Raw genomic sequence first — 23,264 nt, 5'->3', positions numbered from 1 at the left:
GTGTCCAGCCTGCCATGCACACAGTGCCAGAAATTCTCATGTGACCAGACTTGCTTTCTGATGAAATTCTAACCCCTCTTAGAAGAGGCCTTGGGCTTTAGCTGTCCCCTCAATTTAGAGACCAGGCAGAAATCATTAGCAGCCCCTCTCCCCCGACCCAGAATTTCCTTCTGGGGCTGAACTGTACCATGCAACCTGCTCCTAGTGGTTCTGTTTGCTTGTCACTCCAGCACCCAGAGGTTTAAGGAAGCCGGGTAAGTTGTACATTCACACCACCTTGTTATGAACAGAGGCTCCTTTGAGGAAAGGAGGTGGCCTAAAAGTGACTTTCCCTAGGAGCAATACTAGATGTACTAAGTAACCCAGGCAGGATCCCTGTCCTCACTCTCCCAAGCCCACCTCCAGAGCTGTTTATTTTTAATTAAGATGCTCCTGGCAGCCAGTTTGCAGCTGATAACGTTGGCACAGCCATCACTACTGGCAAAGCAATATTGCCTTTTGGTGTTTAATTAGCAAGTCTGTCAGCAAACACCCTGAGCGCCCTATGCCCTCCCACCTGGCTGTGCAACCTGTTGGGAGGATGGGGACTGTGTACCCACTTCTGACTCAACTGTTTGTCCTATACCTTCCTTTAAATCCTTCATTTTAATTACTCATCGCCACTCTGATTACCCACTTTGCGTAACCTAGATCCTGCACACAAACCTCGCATCCAACGCAGCCAAGCAAGGCCCTCCTGGATTCCCTGCGACCTGAGGCCTCTACCCCTACCAAGAGCCACATAACACCTTTAGGGAAAACTAACTGCTTTTCCCTTCATTCCAGTTATAGCGGATGCTCAACGAGTTCTTTTTTTTTTTTTTTTTAATCAAATCCAGATTTCTGCCTGTAGCTCTTCCTCTCCTATCCTACCGCTCCAAATATTAACTTTTTGTGGCTTCGGCCTCAAATATGGAATGTGTCCTGAAGCTTTCTAAAACTTCACACAGGCAGAAACTTGTAATGAGGAAGAAACAAGATCTATTCAGTCCAGAAAGGAACAATACCAGATGAGGCATGAGGGAGGTATGAGAAATATCCAACGGGATTAGCGTCAAATCCTCAGGAGACCTTGGCCTTTGGACTAGGTCAAGTCTGCCCACAAAAATAGGAAATTGTTCTGGGCCCAGTGAGCAGGTATGGAGAGCCACAGTCTCACACCCACGCAAGGGCAAGGGCCCGGCCTCATCAACGTGTCAACATGGGGATGGAGCTGCTAAGTGAGGCGCTATTGCCACAGCGAGTGTGGGCGATGGCTTCCTTTCTGCTTTCCTCCCTCACTCATTCTCCTCTCTGACTCTGGAGGTCTGGTCTGCAGTCTTGACGGCTCCCAGGCCACAGAAAGTCCACCAGAGAACCTAGAAGGAAGCATCAAGGTGGCAGAACTCAGAAGGGTTTTCTGAGCTGGAAGAGCCCTTGAAGACTGTCTGGTCAGTGGGTCCCCACTGTCCTCGAAGGTCCAGTACCTCACCTGTGAGGAAGCGTTTTCTGGCTTGCCCTCATTTCCGTTAGATGGAGTTCAAAGGGTAAGTCCGTGTGAGCAGCCAGGCCCAGGCCCCAGCAGTTCTGTGAGCATGACTCATCAATCAGGCCATTAGCCACCACAGAATGGGCCATTTTCAGCTGGTATTCTCCTTGGAGAGCAAATAACAATTCCTTCAAGCTAAAAACCTCCCCAAGAGGCTAGACAGGCACCATCCCAGGCCTGAGAAAAGGGAGGGGGGCAGTGACTGAAATCCTGCACAGAAATTCGTGAGATTAGTCAGCCAAGAGACTCCGAAGCCCAGACACCCTTCCCCCAGAAATCGTGAATGAAATGCATTCCTGAAAGTAATATGCAAATAACTCAGACATGTAAATCACATAGAATTACGAATAAAGTGCTCCACAGCCAGGGTAAAAACAAAACCAAAGACACTTAGGTCACTGTGGTATCACAGCTCTTGTTACCTGAGGATTTCTCTGTTTATTCTAAGAATATCTCCAAAATACCCAAAGAATTTGTTCCACCAGGATTAAATAATGACTAATCTTATTAGGTAACTGTTTCCTAAGCATCTTTTATTTTTATTTCACACCAAAAATAATTTCTGAAGCAGCACTCAAAGGTTTTAATCAGTTTTCTCCTGAAACGGTCAAGGAGAAAGACTAAAATAACGTGTTGTTTTTGTAACTAAAGATGATAATTGCATACATTCTCAAAGTGCCCTTCACTGACTTGTTAAGCTTTTAAACGCTGCCTATTTACGCTGATCAATTCCTCCCATTCTCCCCACAATGATTATTCTAGTTACAAAGAAATAGAGGACCAGACCTGTGTACCACTCAGCAGAGAACAAAGGGCTTAGGGACTCCAACCTCAGACTGCAGAATCTGGTATCTGATCACATAGAAACGCAAATAGATTTTTTAATGTCTTATAATTAAACCTGTTACTCACACAGCCCCGTGAAAGGGCTGTGACCTGGGGCAGTGGGCCACTTTCTGATGATCTGGTGTGTGGGATTTGGGACTCATCAAATTTGGATGCAGGGCTTTCTAAACACCATGCTCCTTTCGGGATAGGGGAGGGCATTTCTAAGGAACTCCCAGGGACTGAGGAAGGCAGGGGCCCAGTCAGGCAGCTCTGAGCTCTGGAAAAGGTCCTACAGGGTGAACTCCATCCACCGCCCTTCTCTGGCTGCCTGGAAGGCTCACTCCTTTGCACCGAGGGAAACACTTGTGATTAAAGCCATGGCTGGGAAGCCAGGTGGGTCCTTGAAGGAAACCTCTATTACCTCAGGCCAAATGTTGCCCACCCTCTAATTCAAAAAGAGGGTTAAGGCAGGCCGGAGGAAGACCCCTGCATAAGCACTGCCCTCAATGCCAGTTTTTCCTTGGGCAGCCCTAATACTAACCTGCCCTATTTAGTAACCATGGAAACAGGAGCTGCCTGCCAGCCATATTCAGCAGACACATGCTTCCTGTTGGCAGCAGCCCCTCAGCTGAGAAGGGCCAAGAGAGTGAGTGCAGAGTCCTTTTCCCAAAGCACCACGGTCCCTGCTAGAAGATCAGGCTCCCAGTGAGGTAGGCCCTCTCTCCAACAGGGCATGGAGGGAGATGGCAGGAGAAAGATATGCCTGCTAGGTACCTGCTTTTCACTGTTTCAGCACATCTGGAACATAATACTGCCCATAGCCCCAAACCCTCCCCAAAGCAGCCCAGAATCAGGGCATCAAGCCTTACACTGAGGCACTCTTGGGCTTTGTCAAGCGGCCCCATGGACAGTGACTCTGCCCATGGCTAGAGGACAGTGACTCACCCCAGGCTTCAAGGCCTGGCTCGTTCCTGCCCAAAGGGACATCGGTCAGGGGTGAACACCAGTAATCGTGATCAGAACAGCTCAAAACATCTTGTGGCAACTACTAAGACCCTTTATCCTACTCCCTCTCCCCTAAAGATCAATGCTTTCTGGCTTTTTGCTTCCCCTAAACCCGGGTGATCTGGCTCTTGCTGAACAAAGACAGCTTTAATGAGCCAGGGCATGAGGCTGATGCAACCAGCTCCATCTTTCCTGGTGCCCTGGGAAGTAGGCAATGATTAGCCTGGACCTTGCCCCACTCAGCACCAGCCTGGCGTCACGGTGAGGACAGCCTCTGCAGACTCGGCTCTGTGGAGAGCAGTGTGGCAGGTGCCTGGGAAGCCCTAGGCAGATAAAGGGGCAAGTTGATCCGCAGCCTTGCTTCTCAGGACTTCCCCAGCACCCACCCTATCTCTGCCTGATTCTGAACAAATAAGCCAGCAGCTCACACACCTTCCCACAAAGAGCCAGAGGGCCTGAGGGAGGAGAGCTGGGAAACCAGGGAGGACAGGAGGAAAGGACTTTGTGCAAAAGGTCAGCTCCTCTTCCAGCCAGGCTCAGTAGCTACAGAAGCTGCCAAAGACAGTTCTACACATTTCCCTATATGCAAATCTGATTGATTTCTTGCTCCGAAAGGGAATGCAAACAAGACTTAGTGGGAGGAGGGCAGGCAACAATGCCTGCGCCCTCTGGCCCCCCTTTGTGTATTGCTGTGGACAAGACGTTCGCCTGCCCTGGTGAACACAGACAGTACATTTAGGAGTGCGTGCTGTACATATCCTGGTCTAACAGTTTCCCCAGATTCCTCAAGGGGATGAAAGAGTATGGCTGTTAAATGGTCTCTATCCGGAAGCAGTATTGATCTGCCTAGCACATAAACAAAGAGACTAAAGTACAGTCTTCACAGCAGATTTCTCTCTGCTGGGCCTTCTGTCTTCCCTTACCAATTTCTGTTTCTCTAACTAGCTATTAAAATTGTATAACTGAGTAATGCGAAGCAAAATTAGGCACTGTGCCCTGTTTTGCTTTCTTACGCTATCACACACAATTCTGCCCCATTCACCTCTCTACCACTACCACCTAGTTCCTGGTGTCACCCCAGAAATCTTATATTATACAAGCTCAATTTTCTGTTTTTAGCATTCAGGCAAAAAGAAAGAAAAGAAAAAGAAAGAACACATACAGGACATAATCCTAAGCTCTCAAATGGCAGACTCACTATCTGATGATCTTGGCCTTCTCTGAGATTCTATGAAAGTCATGGGCCCTCCTTCTAGAGCAAAAGACACATGCTTGCAATGCTTTACAATTAGAACTTGTCCAATCCGCTTTACTATGTTGTTCCGTTTTGCTCTGTTTTAGGCATTTACCAGCCTGAAGCCGTGGGTTTGTTTTTTTTTTTTTTATCTGAGACGGAATCTCGCTCTGTCGCCAGGCTGGAGTGCAGTGGCGCGATCTTGGCTCACTGCAACCTCTGCCTCCCAGGTTCGAGCAATTCTCCTGCCTCAGCCTCCCGAGTAGCTGGGACTACAGGCACATGCCACCACGCCAATTTTTTTTTTTTTTTTTTGTATTTTAGTAGACACGTGGTTTCACCATGTTGGCCAGGATGGTCTCGATCTCCTGACCTCGTGATCCGCCCACCTCAGCCTCCCAAAGTGCTGGGATTACAGGCGTGAGCCACTGTGCCCGGCCAAAGCCATGGTTTTTAGTTTCTGTCTCTAGTGATAAGTGGAAAAGAGGGATGAGGAAGGGGCTTTACTGGCCCAAGCAGAAACAGAAACTAAGAACCCATTCTCCCTCTTGGACACCTCTGCTTCAGGGGATTCTTGTATCCACTAGAAGCCCATCCATATACCCCTTGGAGTCTTATCCATCCAAGATGATTCACCACCTACTTCCCAAGATTCCTTTTCTTCTACACTTACTATGCAAGCAATTACACCTGGAGCAATCGCTTACTTCTCCCGCCATCTCAGCTCCTGGGTTTTCTTTGCTGTACACTTTTCTCTTTCCCTTTCCTTCCACTTTTGGTAGGCATGAGCTATGTAAGCAACTAATAGGCAATGACCACAAAGCCCTTCAGAGGTCCCTCCCATGCAGAGTGCTGCAGAAATGGGCAGACGGGCATCTGCGAGGCCCTCTGGAGGCCTTACCAGCCAGGAACAGCTGCCTCTCTCCCACCTCCACTGCGCCAGTTCTCTGTCTCACAAGCACCTCTGCAAAATGGCATCTTCCAAAACTGAGCTGTGAGACAGACACCTGCTTGTCTTCAAAATGGCTCTGTAACACACCCTGGAGGTAGGAGGCTAGAGAGCGAGCCAGGATGGGTTCTGGTCTTCACCACTAGCTAGCTGGGTGACCTTGGGGAATTAATTAACTTCTCTGAGCCTTAGTTTCCTCCCCAGACTTACCAAGTTATTGTAAGCATCAAGTGAGATATCACATGGAGGGCCTGGCACCCAACACATAGTAGGCACTCTACAAACATGAGCTTCCTTCCTCCTTCGAAGGAAGGGACAACAAACCCCATCTTCCCCACTGTACTCGCAGGGCACACGCCCACCCACACGCTGGGCTACAGGAACCACGCCTGTAGCCACGAGAAGAGAGTGGACACCCACCCATGCCATGAGCCACTGACCACTGGCTGGCTCCCAGCTGGTATACTTAGGAGCTGGTATAATAAGGAGACTTCTAAAAGCTTTTAGCCTAAAATATATGTTACTCATTAAATTCTAAAACTGCTTATTAAAATACCACATATGGTTTTAATCACACTTGCCCAGATGTCTCAGGATTGTCTACTCCAGAGTCTCTGTCATGTTAGGAGTTGTTTAACAGGCAGCAGGTGTATCCACAGCATCTGCTCACATGATCCTAACCCAGGGGACTCCTGGGTTCATCCACAACTACCAGCTCTCCATGTACCACCCTTGTCTGAGCCAAGCTGACTGGGGATCCTGTGGGCCCCCTCTGCCTATGGGGCCTGGGTGGTACCCCTCCTTTCCCATTGCCTTGGGACCAAGCTAGTTGCAGAATTGGACTTCAGCCTCAGTCCTGATTGGATGCCCTACAGGATCCTCACTCCTCTGGCCCCACCTCCTCCTGCCCTGGCCCTGCAATTCAGCCCTGGGAACAGATCTTCCACATGTGTTTAGCATCCCCAGAGAACCACCTCTCACATGCCGACTCCTTCATACTTCCCCGCCCTGTATTACTGGGTTGTCTGATACCAACCAATTCTAGAACTACAACCGTGTCTGGTATAGCTCCTCAGATGTTGTGACCCCTCTTCCCTCTCTAGACTTTCTCTCTGTGTCCTCCCAGATACTGCCTTCTGCCTAGATCTCCTTCTCTCAAGTCCCTAATGGCAGGAATCTGCCAGAGTTACAGTGCATTCTTCTAAAGCCACCCATCCCTATCTCCACCTAGAAAGGCTGCCAAGTGGCTGAGTGGATGAACCTGCCTGCAAGGGATCACCCGCCTAGGAAGGCAGGAACCCAGGGGCGGAGGGCGGGGTCAGTACCAGGTGAGAGGTGGAGTCAGGAGTAACCCCACCCATTCCAGCCTGGAGAGAAAATGGTCTTATCAATCGCTTTTCTGTTGTCAAGCAAATTCTAGCCATGCAAACAAAATATTTCAGTGGGAAAATATCTCTTTTTCATGGTCATAAGCTGATCATGGGCATTACCATCTGAGTGACATACTGGATAATTCTGCATCCTGCCAAAGTAGCTGTGAGAATCAGTCCAGATGAGGAGTTCTGAACCTAGGGGTGGACTGGGGTTTCCATGGGCCACTAGAAACTGTATACAAAATGTTGTGTTCATTGAGGAGAGGGGTTATGACTTTTACCCAATTTCAAAGAGTCACGTGACCAAAAAATTCCTTCTGATCCAGAAAGACTTTCAGTGGCATGTGGGAAGGGAGGTGAGAATACCCTGGTGGTCACAGAAGTGAGTACGGACCGATAAAGCACCCTGGCTGGCCACCTTGCACACACCCGGGTCGTAGCAGGGATGTGGCTGGTAAGAGGAGGGGATAGATAGCCTTGAGGCAAGTAGTAATGCAGTTCCTTATGGCCGCTGGAGCAGCTTTAACCAGCACGGGAACCCCTTCACTCAGTGGGTGGATGGACCTTGTTTGCATGTAATACTTAGGACAGAAAATTGGAAGAGCTACAAGTTTGACTCTCAACAACCCCTCCTCACCACAGACTTCAGAGATGCCTTGAAGAAGCCTGCAGCAGTCACAGACATCGTTTCACCTCACTCACCCCATGTGAAAGGTCCCCAGAAGCCACATTGGTTTTGTTTTTGTTTTTGTTTTTGTTTTGAGATGGAGTCTCACTCTGTCACCCAGGTTGGAGGGCAGTGGCACAATCTCAGCTCACTGCAACCTCCGCCTCCCGGGTTCAAGTGATTCTCCTGCCTCAGCCTCCCGAGTAGCTGGGACTACAGGCACCCGCCACCATGCCTGGCTAATTTTTGTATTTTTAGTAGAGATGGGCTAATTTTTGTATTTTTAGTAGAGACACAGTTTCATCATATTGGCCAGGCTGGCCTTGAATTCCTGACCTTGTGATCCACCCTCCTAGGCCTCCCAAAGTGCTGGGATTACAGGCGTGAGCCACCATGCCAGGCCAGCAGCCAGCACTTCTACAGAGAACTTTTACCATGGTGTCCTATTTCATAGTCACACTAGGAGAGGAGTATTATTATCTCCATTTCACATGTGGGATCAAACAGCTCTTAAAGTTAATGATTAAAACAACAATGAATCAGAATGGCTGGCTCTATCTGGTGTGATGAGGGAAGCACGGAGAACACCTGGTCACCAGAAGTGCTTTATCTTATGCAAATCTGAAAGGCAGACCTCCCTCCAACAGAGGGACAGATACTCTTGGCAACACAGGCAGCAGATCTCATCTGCAATAGTCCATCAGAGGTCCTATTCTGCTCACAGCTGAAAGGAAAGGGCAGGGCTGGGAGAGATGGATGCTGACATCAGAATCTGAGAAGAACCAGGAGGCAACAAAGGCTTGCTGCACAAGAAGGGCTAAGGGCCTTTGTCACATGGAAACACAAACAGTACCCCTTCCTCTACAGGAAGAGGCCAATTCAGAGGGTTCTGTGCATGGAAGGACCTCATTGACTGCCGGCCAGTTTCTTCACTTCCTAACGTGGTCAACTGCCAAGCATAATGCTGTCTGCAGGAGTGACATCCAGAAGGTCAATATTTGCCCTTCCTGGTGCCAAGGTGGGGACAATAAATTCCTTTGCCAGTGGCTCAAAGATTTGGGTACGCCTTGCAGTATATATCCAAATGGGTGGAAGGGCTGGGTGGAGGAAGGGAGAATTACTAGGGAGAGCAGCAGAAACCCATCTGGGTAACTATCCAGGAACACCAGGACTCCCGGTTGGGTCACTTGTGATAAGATGTGGGAATCCATCCAAGGACAAGCTATAGATGGGCTGGGGATCCACAGCCCCTCTGGACATCCCCACCCCCTGCCCATAACTTCTCTGTAACAGCAGCAAATCTGGCAAACTTGGAGGCAATGGGTATCCAGTACATAAACCAGGAGGGAGATAAACTAGGGAAAGATGGGAACAGGACTTGAAAAGATTTTTTTTTTTCCGCAAAACTTAGCATTCATATCTCAACATTTTATACATGTATCCTGAATAGAGATAATAGAAATATAGCAGAATATACTTCTGATCCTAAAAATGTAAGGGGGGGCAATGGTATAGATAGCAGGTGGTGGCTATTATATTTAAAAGCTTTACTGAGTAGCATGTGTATTCATCCTTTTAATGGATGTGTGAGCCAATCAGAATACTGAACACTGAATGGTCCAAGAGTAAGCAGGTGAATGACATGAGACCAAACAGAGTCCTTCCCTGAGACTTTTCAAACTAGGGCTGAGAGAGACATCCCCTTTTCCCCTTGGACCACAAGCTTTAAGAATATAAGCCTAGAGCAGCCCACAGCCAGGCCCTCACTGCATAAAGAAGCTGATGGAAGAGAATGTGGTCAAAGTGCTGAGAGAGGCAGATGCAAGAGACTAAGGTCCTAAAAATGTTTTCCTTCCCAGAAGTAGTCATCAACCCAGGCCACTCCACCCCTGCCCTTCCCAGAGGTAAGTTTCCTAGCTCACACCATCAATTTGGGTTTACAGGCTCACCTTATCAGTGTAAGATTAAAACTTGAGATGGAGATGTAACATATTGTGTCTGGCTCTGTTGGAGATTATGTGTATAAAATGTGATCTCTGTATCTGAGAAACGCTACAAGGAGCCAACATGAACTGATGTTACATGAAAACATGCACATTATACACCCATTAATAATAGGGTTGTACACTCATGTGTCAGCAATGAATGGAAATTAATGGTGTTTTGCAGTCTATTCCAGGGACTTCCATGGAAATAATTGAGTTGCCTTGAGTTTTCAAGGATAACGATACACGAATTTGCCTCTAGGAAGAGGGAGAGGGATTCATGTTGTTGGAATGTACTGTGCCACTGGTGTAGGGGTGAGTTCTGCTCCCACACCCAGCACCTCCCAGCCAGGGGAAAGCACAAACCAACTGCATTCTCAGCCCTGCTTATGTGGCATCAGCACCATCCTCAGCTCCTGGAGGATGTTTCCAAAAGGCTATTCTGCTATGTGGAAGGCCACAGGACCCAATTTAGAGGTACTGGCTGAGACATTCCCTTACTGAGGCCAGGTGAGCTTTTCCCGGTACAGTCACCTGTGAGGGCAACCCTCATGACTTCTTTCCAGGTCAAAGGACAGGACGTTTACATCATCTCCAAATCACATTCCAATCTTCCCAAATGTGCTCCTTAGACAGTCCTTAGGTGGACATGGCCTGGAAGTTTGGGAGCCCCTGCTCTCAGTCTGTGTGGGCCCGTAGGGGTTTCCTTCTCCCCTTGCTATTATTCTACCTACCCCAGTAAGAAGCCCTAGCTCCAACCCTGTCCTCCAGGGTTCAGCTACTGAAGCACTCATTAAAATGACTGGTGCCCTTGTCTGTTGGCCTCATGACCCATGTCTTATTGTCATCATTGGAATGCCTGAACATGATAGGGGCCCACTGAACATTTGGAGATAGCTCAGGGATTCTCAACCTGGGGTCCACAAACACCTGGAACTAAGATGTGCAGTAAGTGTGCATGCATATTTCTAGAGACGTGGCTCTTGTTCATGGTATTTGCAAGAAGGTAGGGGCCCTTCCCTGTCTCTCCAAAAATAGTTCAGAACTGCAGAGGCATGAGGGATGACAGGCCACACAGAAGTCATGCTCCTCACCAGGTGAGCCAGCCTTGCCAGCCTCTGGCTGAATTACGGCTGCTTCCCACTTTGGCCCTAAGAGTCATTTTACGGCCACGCCCGGTGGCTTATGCCTGTAATCCCAGCACTTTGGGAGGCCGAGGAGGGCGGATCACAAGGTCAGGAGATCAAGACCATCCTCACTAACATGGTGAAACCCCATCTCTACTAAAAATACAAAAAAATTAGCCAGGCATGGTGGCGGGCGCCTGTAGTCCCAGTACTCGGGAGGCTGAGGCAGGAGAATGGCGTGAACCCAGGAGGTGGAGCTTGCAATGAGCCAAGATTGCACCACTGCACTCCAGCCTGGGTGACAGAGCAAGACTCCATCTCAAAAATAAAAGAGTCATTTTACTCTCTCAAATTTTGAACTAGCTGGGATTTCAAACTGGGAGACGCTTCCAGAATGCAGTAATTAACTCACACTACCTGTACTCTGTTCAAGTAATCCTGAAACCAGGAGGTAAGGGGACTTGACTCTATTCTGTCAAGGCTTTCATGTAGAGACCATGAGGAGACAGACAGGAGGGCACTGAACCAGGATGGATTCAGCTGGACCACACAGACCCCTTCAAAATACACCCACCTGGGCCTGGTAAAAATAAGAATCCGGCTGAAGACTGGTGGTCACAGGAAACAGTCCATCAGTTTCCTTATTTCTTCTGTACAAAAAGCTCTTTTGAGAGTGTGAATGGGGGCTTTATATAGTAAGTTCTCATCCACAGGCTAATAAATATGTGAAATGGCTTCTCAGACCAGGTTCCTGCAGCCTGGACACTGAGGTCATTCAAGAAACAATTAGATGCCATCTGGAGAGGGCTGGGACTCAAAAGGAAATTGCCTTGAAGGGCCAAACAGCATGTTCTCATTCCCAGGGTCTGACACATCCTTATCTTCATTCACATAAAGGACGGATGGAGCTCAGCCAGCAAATCCACACTGGGAGCATAGAAGGAGCCAAGGCTGCAGCAATTAATAAAAGCTTAAGGATCAGGAGAATGTGCACTTCCAGCCTGCCCCAAGTAAATGGATCCCTGCAACAAATTTCTCCCTCGACTACACTTGCATACTCAGGCAGAGCACCTTGCCATAACCCAGCCTTGGCCTCACCAAGCTTGGGGTTTTCAGAGTTTTAATATAAAGCAATGAGAGGAGAGTTACAATTGCTTCTGGCCTAGTACTTTATAGTATATGATGAGCAACCAGATCTTTACAGTATATCATGACTTGGTTGTGTTACACAGAGTTAGCATTTCCAGAGGTGTCACAATCCACTCCACTGCAAGGAACAGGCCCACAACTGAGAACCCTTACTTCAAGGATTGACTCTCAATTTTTTCCTTACTTTTAAATGAAAATTTAATGTCTTTCCTACATTAAAAACAAGTCTCTTTAAATGTAAATGCAACTGTTGGGCAAGCTGAGCTTAAAAGTAAACTTTGCTAGAGAAATAAATATGGATTTAGATAAACAAGAGGGGATTATTTGTGTTTAAAGTGTTTTTGCAGCTTTTAGTCTCTTAAGTAGCAAAAGACCCTCTGGTACAGTGGTGCTCAAAGTGTGTTCCACAGGCTGATCTACAGGCTGGGGGGTCTTCTGGGGGTCTGAGAGGTCAAAACTTATTTTCATAATAATACAGAGACATTTTTTGCCTGTTTCACTGGGTTGACATTTATACTGGTGGTGCAAAAGCTATGATGGGTGAATTCCTGGTGCCTCAGCACAAAGCAAGGCAGAGGCACCAAACTCTACCAGGGGCCATTGCACTCTTGACTCCCAATGGCTCAAAGAATTGAAGAAAAATAGCCAGTTCCACCTAGAAGTCTTTGATGAAGCAGTGAGAATTACTCACTTTATTAAATATGGGCCCTCGAGTACATGTCTCTTTAGTATTCTATACAATGCAACAGGACATGCACAGAAAACAATTCTGCTGCGTTTCCAAGCACAGAGTTTGTGTGAAGGAAAAGCAACTGTGCAATTGAATCGTGGGCTCAACTAGCTGCTTTTTCGTAGAGCACAATTTTTACTTCAAAGAATGTCTGACAAACTTGGTTATTCAGACTCGGGTATTTATTTGGCAGCCATTTTCTGAAAAACGAACAAAGTGAGCCTGTTACTTCAAGGAAAACAACAGACAGTGTTTGTTGCCAATGATAAAATTCCAGGTTTCAAGTGAAAATTAGAATTTTGGAAAACTTGTATTCACCACATGAGTTTGACAGCTTTCCAATACTTTAATGATTTTTCTGATGTGATCGGTGGTCATATTAATGAATGTGAGTTCTGATATTACATAGTGAAATATGTAACATTTATAAGATCTGCATAACTCGTAAACCAATATTTTTCAAATGGCCAATGCATGATGATATAAACTCATGCATGGGTAAAAGATCCATTCAAATTGCAAGAGAGATCCATTCAAATTGAATTTTAAGGAAATAAAACAAGTTCATTGACAGGATTTCAGAGTCCACATTGCAGTTAACCTTTAAGGAACTACAACTTGTTGAACTCTAGTATCAAAGACCAACAACTATAATGATCTGAAGAGGCTATTAAAATACTCCTCCCTTTCTGAACTGCATACCTGTGCAGGGCCACATTATTTGAGACTTCAACCAAAGTAACACAAAACAACAGAGTGAACACCGAAGCAAATATAAGAATCAAGTTGTGTTCTATCAGACACTAAAGAGATGTGCAAATATGTAAAACAATGTCATTCTTACCACAAATGTACATTCACTGGTATATAATGGGTTTATTCTTATTTTTAAATGAATTACATGAAATGCTCATCAAGTAAAAATAAGTTAAATAAACATTTTTAAATATTCCATTTTAATTTCTAACATGATGAGTATCAATAGCTAGAAGTCACATAACAAAAACTTTTTAGGGTCCTCAATAATTTAAGAAGTCTTGAGACAAAAGAAATTAAGAACTTCTGCTCTAATATTTAAGTTACTTGCTTTACATAATTTTGATTGAGCCATAAGTTTTCAGTATCTTACCTATGGAGTAGACTAAGGGATATAATTGCAGGGGTGTTTTTATTTTTATAAGTAACTATCATAAAAACACTATTAGAAAAAAATTAGAAACTGAGAAAAATGTAAGAAACAACAAATAAAAAAAACTTTCAGTTGCCAAGAAGTTTTATTTTGACCCATTATGTGACACTGAATCATTCTACTCCTAGATTTTTATCTTCTGAAAATTCTTACACTAACGCACACCAAGCCACCTCCACTGACAACAGCACCATCCTACCAGTGTCAAGCATGGCTCCTCTCTTCTCCCACCTCATGTCCAATCCATCAGGAAGTGCTGATGGCTCTGCCTTCACGTTACATTCCTAGAACCCCCTTATTTACCACCTCCCCTGCTCTCGCAGGTCCAAACTACCATCATCTCTCATCTGGACAATCACAGTAGACTCCTCACTGGTCTCCCTGCTTCTGCCCCTGTCCCCTGCAGTCTAGCAGCAACACAGAAGCCAAAGTGAACCTGAGATGCCTCCCATCTCATTCCAGAAAAAATTGAAGTCTTTACTCTGACACACAATCCCTCGCACATCACCTTCTGCCACTCTAACACCAGCTGCTTTCACCAGCTCCAGCCTCTGGCCTCCTCGTTCCTCCATAGAAGAGGCGGACCCTGGCTTCAAAGTCTTGCCCTTCTTCTTCCCCTTAGATATCACAGTTGACTTGTATTTCCACTCAAAAGTCACCTTCTTGGTGAGGCCTTCCCTGGTCACCCTATCTAAAATTTAACGTCCCCTTACTCCAACTTTCATAGCTGCTTTCCCTGATGCATCTTTTCTGCTAAGCACTCATCGTCAGCTAACAGGATTGACTTGACTGTCTTTCTTATTGTCTTTCCAGTCCTCCACCCCCAGAGTAAAATCTCCACAGGGGCAGGGATATTGTTTTGTTCACTGCTGTATCCTCAGCCCCTGGAACAGTGACCAGCACAGGGAAGAGACTCAACAAATACTTACTAAATGACTATGTACTAACCACAAAATTGTTTCTAACAGAACATTTGCAAAACCCAAATGTCAGTAGGGAACTAGTTAACTATAACTGTATTTCATACAATGGAATACTGGGTACCCATTCGAAAGAAGGAGGGAGGCCCATACGTTTAATATGGAATGATGTCCAATGAAAAAAGCAAGTTGCAAAGTTATATGTAGTTAGATAGTTTGGCAATAAATAAAATTCCTCCCACACTCATTTCTTAACAACGTGATCTTCTTCTCGGAATCTCTTTTCCCATTCAAGCAACATGGAGCACCTACTGCTTCTCCCAAGGCTCCTCCCACTGTTCTCTCCTGCTCCAGTCAGCCTGGGCACACGCTGTCTCCCAGGCATGGAGTCTTCTGCCTTACCCAATACCAGCATCCTTCCTGCCAAGCCGAGATGTTTTTTCAGATACCAAATCACGATTCAAATACAAGTTGTTCCCAGGAAACTTCTTGGTTACCGGAGGTAACACTTTGGGCCAAATGCAAACCTCCTATCTCAAAATCTACATACAGTATCATAGCATTTTAGAGCTCTTCATTCAAGAACATTGACAATTAATTCTAATAATAAAATTCCTTGACAATTTAAATTGGCATTTTCATGTATTGTAAACACAGCTCTTCTTTCTGAAGTTGAATACAAGTCCTGACATGCTATTACATTTAATATTAAAAGCTCTTAGAATATTTAGAAACCGAATTGTAGCCAAATGCTGAACTGTTGTGACACTGATGAGCACTAGAGGGCAGAGCTTAACAGCAAATGATTCTAAAGCTAGCAATCCAGGCCTCTCGTTTTGGTGTTGAAGTTACTGACTCCCTATAGTTAACAAGATCTCCCAAAGAGTAGATAGGTCTAAGTCATAGAAGTTGCCAGAACTACACTTTTAAAAACAGTGTATATCTCTGCCCAAATATGTGAGTATTTAAGGTGACAACAGCAACCCCACAGTTTTTATCCTGTACCAGGTGGGCAAGAGAAGGTAGACTGAGGTTAGGTGTGGGAACCTCTTTGCTGTTTTGAAATAAAAACACTGAAGGATTTCTGGAAAAATTTTAGAGACATCAGCATTACCTGCTTTGCGAAATATAAAATTTTTAGAACAACCTTATTCCCCCTTCCCTAAATTTAAGTGCCCAGTGTGTGTACATTTTAAAATAACTGAAGAGTACAATTGGATTGTTTGTAACTCAAAGGATAAATGGTGATGGATGCCCCATTTACCCTGATGTGATTATTACACATTGTATGCCTGTATCAAAATATCTCATATACACCTACTCTGTACTCACAAAAATTAAAAATTAAACGCCCTTGTGCATCTGGTGTGGGTGCTCACTCACTAAACAAAAGAAGGGTCTTTGTCCTCAGGACTCACATGCTAGTGAGAAGTCTTATTTTTAAAAGTAAACAAATAAGGCCGGGTGTGGTGGCTCAAACCTGTAATCTCAGCACTTTGGGAGGCCAAGGCAGGCGAATCACTTGAGCTCACAAGTTTGAGACCAGCCTGGCCAACATGATGGTGAAACCAGGTCTCTAAAAAAAAAAAAAAAAATACGAAAATCAGCCAGGTGTGATGGTGCATGCCTGTAGACCCAGCTACTCATGAGGCTGAAGTGGGAGGATGGCTTGAGCCTGGGAGGCAGAAATTACAGTGAGCTGAGATTGCGCCACTGCACTCCAGCCTGGGTGACAAAGCCAGACCTTGTTTCAAAAAAAATAAAATAAACAAATAAACTTTGGGACAAACGAAGATAATATACAGAGTAATGAGATAGTGACTTGGGGACTGCTTTTAGTACGGATGTCAGGGAAGGCTGTTCTGAGGCAGTGAAATGTGTCAAATGAACCAGCCATATAGCTGGTATTTACTGAGTGCTAAGTACATGTGGGGCACTGTGCTAAGAACTAAGAACTTCACATGTATTCACTGTTTAATCCCAATCTTCCCATTTACTGTTAAGGAAATTGAGCTCCAGAGAACTTCAGTAACTTGCCCAAGGTCATACAACCAAGAAATGGCTAAAACAGGGCTCTGGATTTGTATTAGTTTCCAGGACTGCCAAGACCAATTACCACAAACTTGGCTACTTTAAAATAGAAATGTTTCTATTGTCTCACAGCTCTGGAGGCTAAAAATCCTATATAAAGTATCCAGAGGGCCACAATGGCTCCAAAGGTTGCAGGGAGGAGCCTGCCTTGCCTCTTCCTCACCTCTGGTGGTTGCTAGCACTCCTCGGCTTGCAGACTCATCCCCCAGTCTCTGTCTGTCCTCTCATGGCCTTCTCCCTCTACACCTGTGTCTGGTCCAAATCTTCTTCTTATAAGGACACCAGTCAGTGGATTAGGGCCCATCCTTGTCAAATATGACCTCATCTTAATTTGATTATATCTGCAATGACCCTATTTCCCAATAAGGTCACCATTCACAGTTACTGGGGGTTAGGACTTCAACATATCGCTTTTGGGGGACACAATTCAACCCACAGCAGTGTCCTAGCACTCACTCCAAACCTCTCAGCTATTCTGCCTCAGAACCTTCCAGGCCAATGGGAAGGCAAAGCCCCAGAGACACTAGGGAAAGCCAGGGTGGCAGAGGACAGTGACTATTGGGGTGGCAGGAGATGAGGTTAGAGGTGGACAAGCCACACCAGATTCAAAGTCCAATATGGAGCTGAGTCCCGTCAGAAGCCACAGTTTCAATTCTTGCCTGCCTGTTAGTTTTTGAGTCTCTCAGTCATCCCTACAGTTCGGGATCTCAGAAGAATCCTTCCTCGAGTTAGGGAGGATGGTGCCTCAGCTTCAAGGCTGATGCCTGCAGCACAGAATACAAATTCACACAGAATGTAAATCTGGTCTTATTCCTCTCACTGGCCAGATCATGTTCCTTTCAGCACCTCCAGAGGGCAGCTCCAGGGTTTGACCTTATCTCAAACCATCAAGTTCAGGAGGCCCAGTGAGAAGTCACTTCTCTCTGACTTGTGGCACAAGAAAACCCATCTCAGGCCGTATGGACAAAGCAGTGTCTGCCCTGAGGAGTTATCCACGCAAGCCCCAGGCAGGAGCAGTCAGGGTTCAAGTACCCATGCCGCCCCCACACACCTGTTCATCCATCTGGGCTAAAGATGCCAGAACCGACCAGGGCAGCAGAGAGATGCTGCTCAGAGCTGACAGGTACACCTCATAACATGCAGAGATGCGTCCAAATCCTGCACAGTGTGACAAAAGCACTATCCTCGTGATTGTGCAAGATCACAAAATTTGCCCAAGGACTCACTTTTGTTGAAAGCCTGTTATGCATTATTGGGAAGGCAAAACAGAAACAGCAAAGGTGCAAACAGCCTAGAGCAAGGGTCAGAAAACTCTGTAAAAGGTTCTGTTAGGCTTTTGAGGCCATAGTGTCACAACTACAGAGGCCCTAACTTAACAATGGTTTCACTGATTTTCAACTTTACGACGGTGCTGAAGTGATACATATTCAGTAGAAACTGTACTTCAAATTTTGAAATGTGATCTTTTCTGACCTAGCAACATGCACTATGATACTCTTAGGTGATGCTGGGGTAAACTATAATATTCAGTAGGCTAAGCTATAATATTCTCTAGATTAGGTGTATTAAATGCATTTTCAACTTATGATATTTTCAATTGATGATGGGTTTATTGGGATGTAGCCCCATCGTAAGTGGAGGAGAATCTGTACTCAATCCCACCATTATAGGAAAAGCAGCCACGACAATACATAAATGAATGGGCATTGCTGTGTTCCAATAAAACTATGGATGCACATAAAAACTGGAACTTTATGTAATTTTGCCACTCTTCTTTTGATTTTTAAGAAGCCATTTTAGCACTTCGGGAGGCCGAGGCAGTGGATCACCTGAGGTCAGGAGTTCAAGACCAGCCTGACCAACATGATGAAACCCCGTCTCTAATAAAAATATAAAAAATTAGCCAGGCGTGGTGGCGGGTGCCTATAATCCCAGCTACTTGGGAGGCTGAGGCAGGAGAATTGCTTGAACCTGGGAGGCAGAGGTTGCAGTGAGCCGAGATTGCATGGTTGCACTCCAGCCTGGGCAACAAGAGCGAAACTCCACATAAAAAAAAAGCCATATTAAAATATAAAATCCACTTTTAGCTTAGTGGTCATATAAAAACAGGTGGTGGGCTAGATTTGGTCTTAGGCTATAGTTTGCTGACCCCTTGGTCTAAAGATATCCACAAATGCTCGAAGATTAACGTCACTGTGGTAACAAGGTTTCCAAATGGACATCTCCTTTCCTCCCTATTTACTGGCTTCTGGCACAATGCTAGGTACTGGTGTGGTCCCAGGAACTGCCCCTAGCTTCTCTCCCTCACCTGCACCATTTACATCCTGTTAGAATCTCTCAGCTTCCCTAATAACTGGGTCTTAATTCTATCTCTAAAAGCCCTTCAGCATGTGGCCTAACTTTCCATTCCCACTGCGACTATCTCAGGTTAGGCTCCTGGTAACACTTTCTTCCCACCTGGTCTGACCTGACTGAACAATTACAAACACATGGTATATACTAAAAAATATCTGTTGAATGAGCCACTGCAGTCAAAAATCTTCAAGCTCAGCACTTTTTCCATCTCATCAAGGGTCTGGCCTCCCTGGTGTGGCCCATCTCAAAATGGAAAATTTCTCCTACTGAGGTGGCAGCACTTAAGGACTGAAATACAAGGCTTTAACTTGCCTTTTTTTTGTCTGTTTTGGTACACTCTGGCTCTGTCGCCCAGTCTGGAGTGCAGTGGCGCAATCTTTGCTCACTGCAACCTCCACCTCTCAGGTTCAAGCAATTCTCCTGCCTCCGCCTCCCGAGTAGCTGGGATTACAGGCGCATGCCACCATGCCCGGCTAATTTTTGTATTTTTTTAGTAGTCAGGGGCTTCACCATGTTGGCCAAGCTGGTCTCGAACTCCTGACCTTGTGATCCGCCTGCCTCGGCCTCCCAAAGGGCTGGGATTACAGGCGTGAGCCACCACACCCAGCCTAGCTTGCTTTTTAAGGTCAGGCTTATTGGGTATAATTTGCATTCGGCAAAAGTCACCCTTTTCAGTACAATTCCATGAGCACTGACAGCCAACCCCAGTTGGGTAACTACCACTACAATCACGATATTTCTATTTCTATCATCCCTGGAAGCTCCTTGGTGTACTTCATCTCTTCTCCAACCTCTTTTCAACCATTTATTTGTTTTCTGTCACTATAAGTTTTGCCTTTTCCAGAATATCATACAAATGTAATTTTAGAGTACGTAGCCTTTGAGACTGTCTACTTTCACTCAACGTAATGTATTCAAGATTCACGCATGATATGGTTTGGCTGTGTCCCCACCCAAATCTCATCTTGAATTCCCATGTGTTGTGGGAGGGACCTGGTGGGAGGTAATTGAATCATGGGGGCAGGTCTTTCCCATGCTGTTCTCGTGATAGTGAATAAGTCTCATGAGATCTGATGTTTAAAATGGGGAGTTTTGGCTGGGTGCAGTGGCTCATGCCTATAATCCCAGCACTTTGGGAGGTTGAGGTGGGTGGATCATTTGAGGTCAGGAGTGCGAGACCAGGCTGGCCAACGTGGCAAAACCCCACCTCTACTAAAAATACAAAAAAAATTAGCTGGGCATGGTGGCCCAGGCCTATAATCCCAGCTACTTGGGAAGCTGAGGGAGGAGAATTGCTTGAACCGAGGAAGTGGAGGTTGCAATGAGCCAAGATCATGCCACTGCACTCCAGCCAGGGCAACACAGTGAGACTCTGTCTCAAAACAACAACAACAACAACAACAACAAAAAAAACGGAGTTTCCCTGCACAAGCTCTCTTCTCTTGTCTGCTGCCATGTGAGATGTGCCTTTCACCTTCCACCATGATTGTGAGGCCTCCCCAGCCATATGGAACTGTAAGTTCAACAAACCTTTTTCTTTTGTAAATTGCCCAGTCTCGGGTATGTCTTTATCAGCAGCACGAAAACAGACTAACACAATGTGTGTTTCTGCGTATATCAACAGTCCACTCCTAGGCTGGAAGCAGTGGCTCACACATGTAATCCCAGCACTTTGGGAGGCCAAGGCAGGAGGAAGGCCAGAGTTCGAGACCAGCCCAAGCACACAGGGAGACCCCATCTCTACAAAAAATAAACAAGTTAGCTGGGTGTGGTAGTGAGTGCCTGGAGTCCTAGCTACTCAGTGAGGTGGGAGGATCACCCAAGACCAGAAGTTTGAGGTTACAGTGAGCTATGATTGCACCACTGAACTCCAGCCTGGGCAACAGAATGAGACCCTGTTTCTTAAAAAAATAAGTAAATAAAAGTCCATTCCTCTTTAAGGTTAAACAATATGCCATTATATGGGTGTACTACTTTTTTCCAGTTGAAGGACTTTGGGGTTGTCTCCAGTTTTTGTTTTTGTCAATTACGAATAATGTCACTACAAACATGCATATAGACTTTTATACGGACATGTGTTTTCATAAGGTTTTACTTTTTATAAATGGCCACATTTTCATAGACCTGAAGGATAAGACTCCATTGAATGAGGGAGACTGTCATCCATACCTAGGATGTGGGAACATCCTACCTCAGCATTTTAAATAACTGTAGTAACACCGAACCTCCCAAGAATATTTGCAGAGAATGTTTTTGGGGTGGAGTGGAAGAAGTTGGGTGGGAGCTCCCTTTCGTCCCTCTGCATGTGGGCCCCAGAGCGGGCCAGGGCTGTTTTACATTCACTGCTGGCGGTGTTTGATCTCTGGTCCCACAGGGGATGGCGCTGGCTCTGCCAATGTGCACACTCAGGCAAAAACCTGCAGAGCCAGCCAATCGGCCCATTATTTGGTTCATATAACTTGTTAAAATCTCATGGAATGTACAGCGTGCCATTGTTTTTGTAAGTCCCTTTCATGGCTTTGTGAGCTGGCTAATTCAGAGCAGACTGGCCTGCTTTCCTGCTGGAAGAAAAGGCTTCTCTCAAAGACAGCTATTTAATTGTGACCATGGCTGCAGCCATCTTGAGCACAAAAAGGGAGCTGAAGTCACGTCACCCCTTCTCCACTGAGGTCTCCGGCAGCCAGGGCACTTATTCTTGGCATTGGAATTTGCATAATTACTCCTTTTTAAATATGCTGGGTGACCTAATATATCCCCAGCCGGCTGCAGGAAATGGCCTTGCTGAGATCTGAGCCTTGGATGGCCTGTAACGTCTTTAGACCTAGAAGACCCTTGGGGAAGGAGAATTTTCAGAGCATTGACCCCACAAAGGACAGCTTCCTGAGTTTCTCTGGGGTCATCTGCACTGTGAAGGGAGAAGCTGCAGGGCTCTGTCCCCACTCAGGATAACAGCTGCAGCCTTGTCCTTTCTTCTCCTAACCTGCGCAACAAGCTCAGAGACTGTAGGTCATTCTATTACAGCTCACAGTGGGTCTAACAAGAACCCACCAAGGCTGACTACAAAAGAAAGAGGACATGCGTTCACTAGGAATCTAGCCAGGAACAAAAGGTTGCATTCCGTCCTGACGCTTCCTCACTGCGGTAGCCTGGAGAGCAGGCCTTTGTCCACAGGCGGGCAAGCGTGCTGTTTACAGCCTGGCCACAAAAAAACACTTGCCTATTCACGGCTAATTTGAAAAAAAAAAACAAAAAAAACAGGCATTCCAATATTTTTTTCTACTTCACCATATTTTCTAATGTAACTTTTTTGAGGACAATTTATTTTAAAATGGAAAATGTATAATAAACACTTCTTCTAAAAGAAAAATCACCCAGCCCTGCCCTAGCCAATCACTTCCTCCCTTAAAAAACTACAGCTTAAACCACCCCTAGAAAAGAACTCTTTACTAAAATAACTGTAGGGCTGGTGTGTGAAGAGGCCAAAAAGAATTAGTCTTGGCCCAGCATGGTGGCTCATATCTGTGATCCCAGCACTTCGGGAGGCTGAGGCAGGAGTATCACTTGAGGCCAAGAGTTCGAGACAAGCCTGGGCAACATAGTGAGACCCTGTTTCTACAAAAAATAAAAAAAAATTAGGCATGGTGGTGGTCATCTGTGGTCCCAGTTACTTGAGGGGGCTGAGGTGGGAGGATTGCTTGAGCCGAGGAGTTCAAAGTTTCAGTGAGCTATGATCCTGCTACTGCACTCCAGCCTGGGCAACAGAGTAAGCCCCTGTCTCAAAAAACAAAACAAACAAAGCAGCACTAGTCTTGAGGCTAAAAGGAATATAGGTATAAAGGGGAAGGAGAAAATGTAAAATTTTTCTTTTTTTTGAGACGAGTCTTGCTCTGTTGCCCAGGCTGGAGTGCAATGGCCCAATCTCGGCTCACTGCAACCTCCGCCCCCCAGGTTCAAGCGATTCTCCTGCTCCAGCCTCCTGAGGTGCCTGCCACCATGCCCAGCTAATTTTTGTATTTTTAGTAGAGTCGAGGCTTCACCATGTTGGTCAGGCTGGTCTCGAACTCCTGACCTCAGGTGATCCACCCACCTCGGGCT

The 23,264-nt window shown here is 45.9% G+C and overlaps 1 protein-coding gene across 9 annotated transcripts in view; it reads right to left on the bottom strand.

Moving 5' to 3' along the window:
• BCAR3 (BCAR3 adaptor protein, NSP family member) overlaps positions 1 to 23,264 on the bottom strand; it is a 278,588-nt gene that overhangs the window by 52,401 nt on the left and 202,923 nt on the right. The gene's annotated exons all lie outside the window — the stretch shown is intronic.

The sequence above is a fragment of the Pan troglodytes genome, chromosome 1 (genome assembly GCF_028858775.2).
Source record: "Pan troglodytes isolate AG18354 chromosome 1, NHGRI_mPanTro3-v2.0_pri, whole genome shotgun sequence".
NCBI classification, from domain to species: domain Eukaryota; kingdom Metazoa; phylum Chordata; class Mammalia; order Primates; family Hominidae; genus Pan; species Pan troglodytes.
Note: the sequence above shows the minus strand (reverse complement) of the source record. Positions and strands in the feature narration are given on the sequence as shown.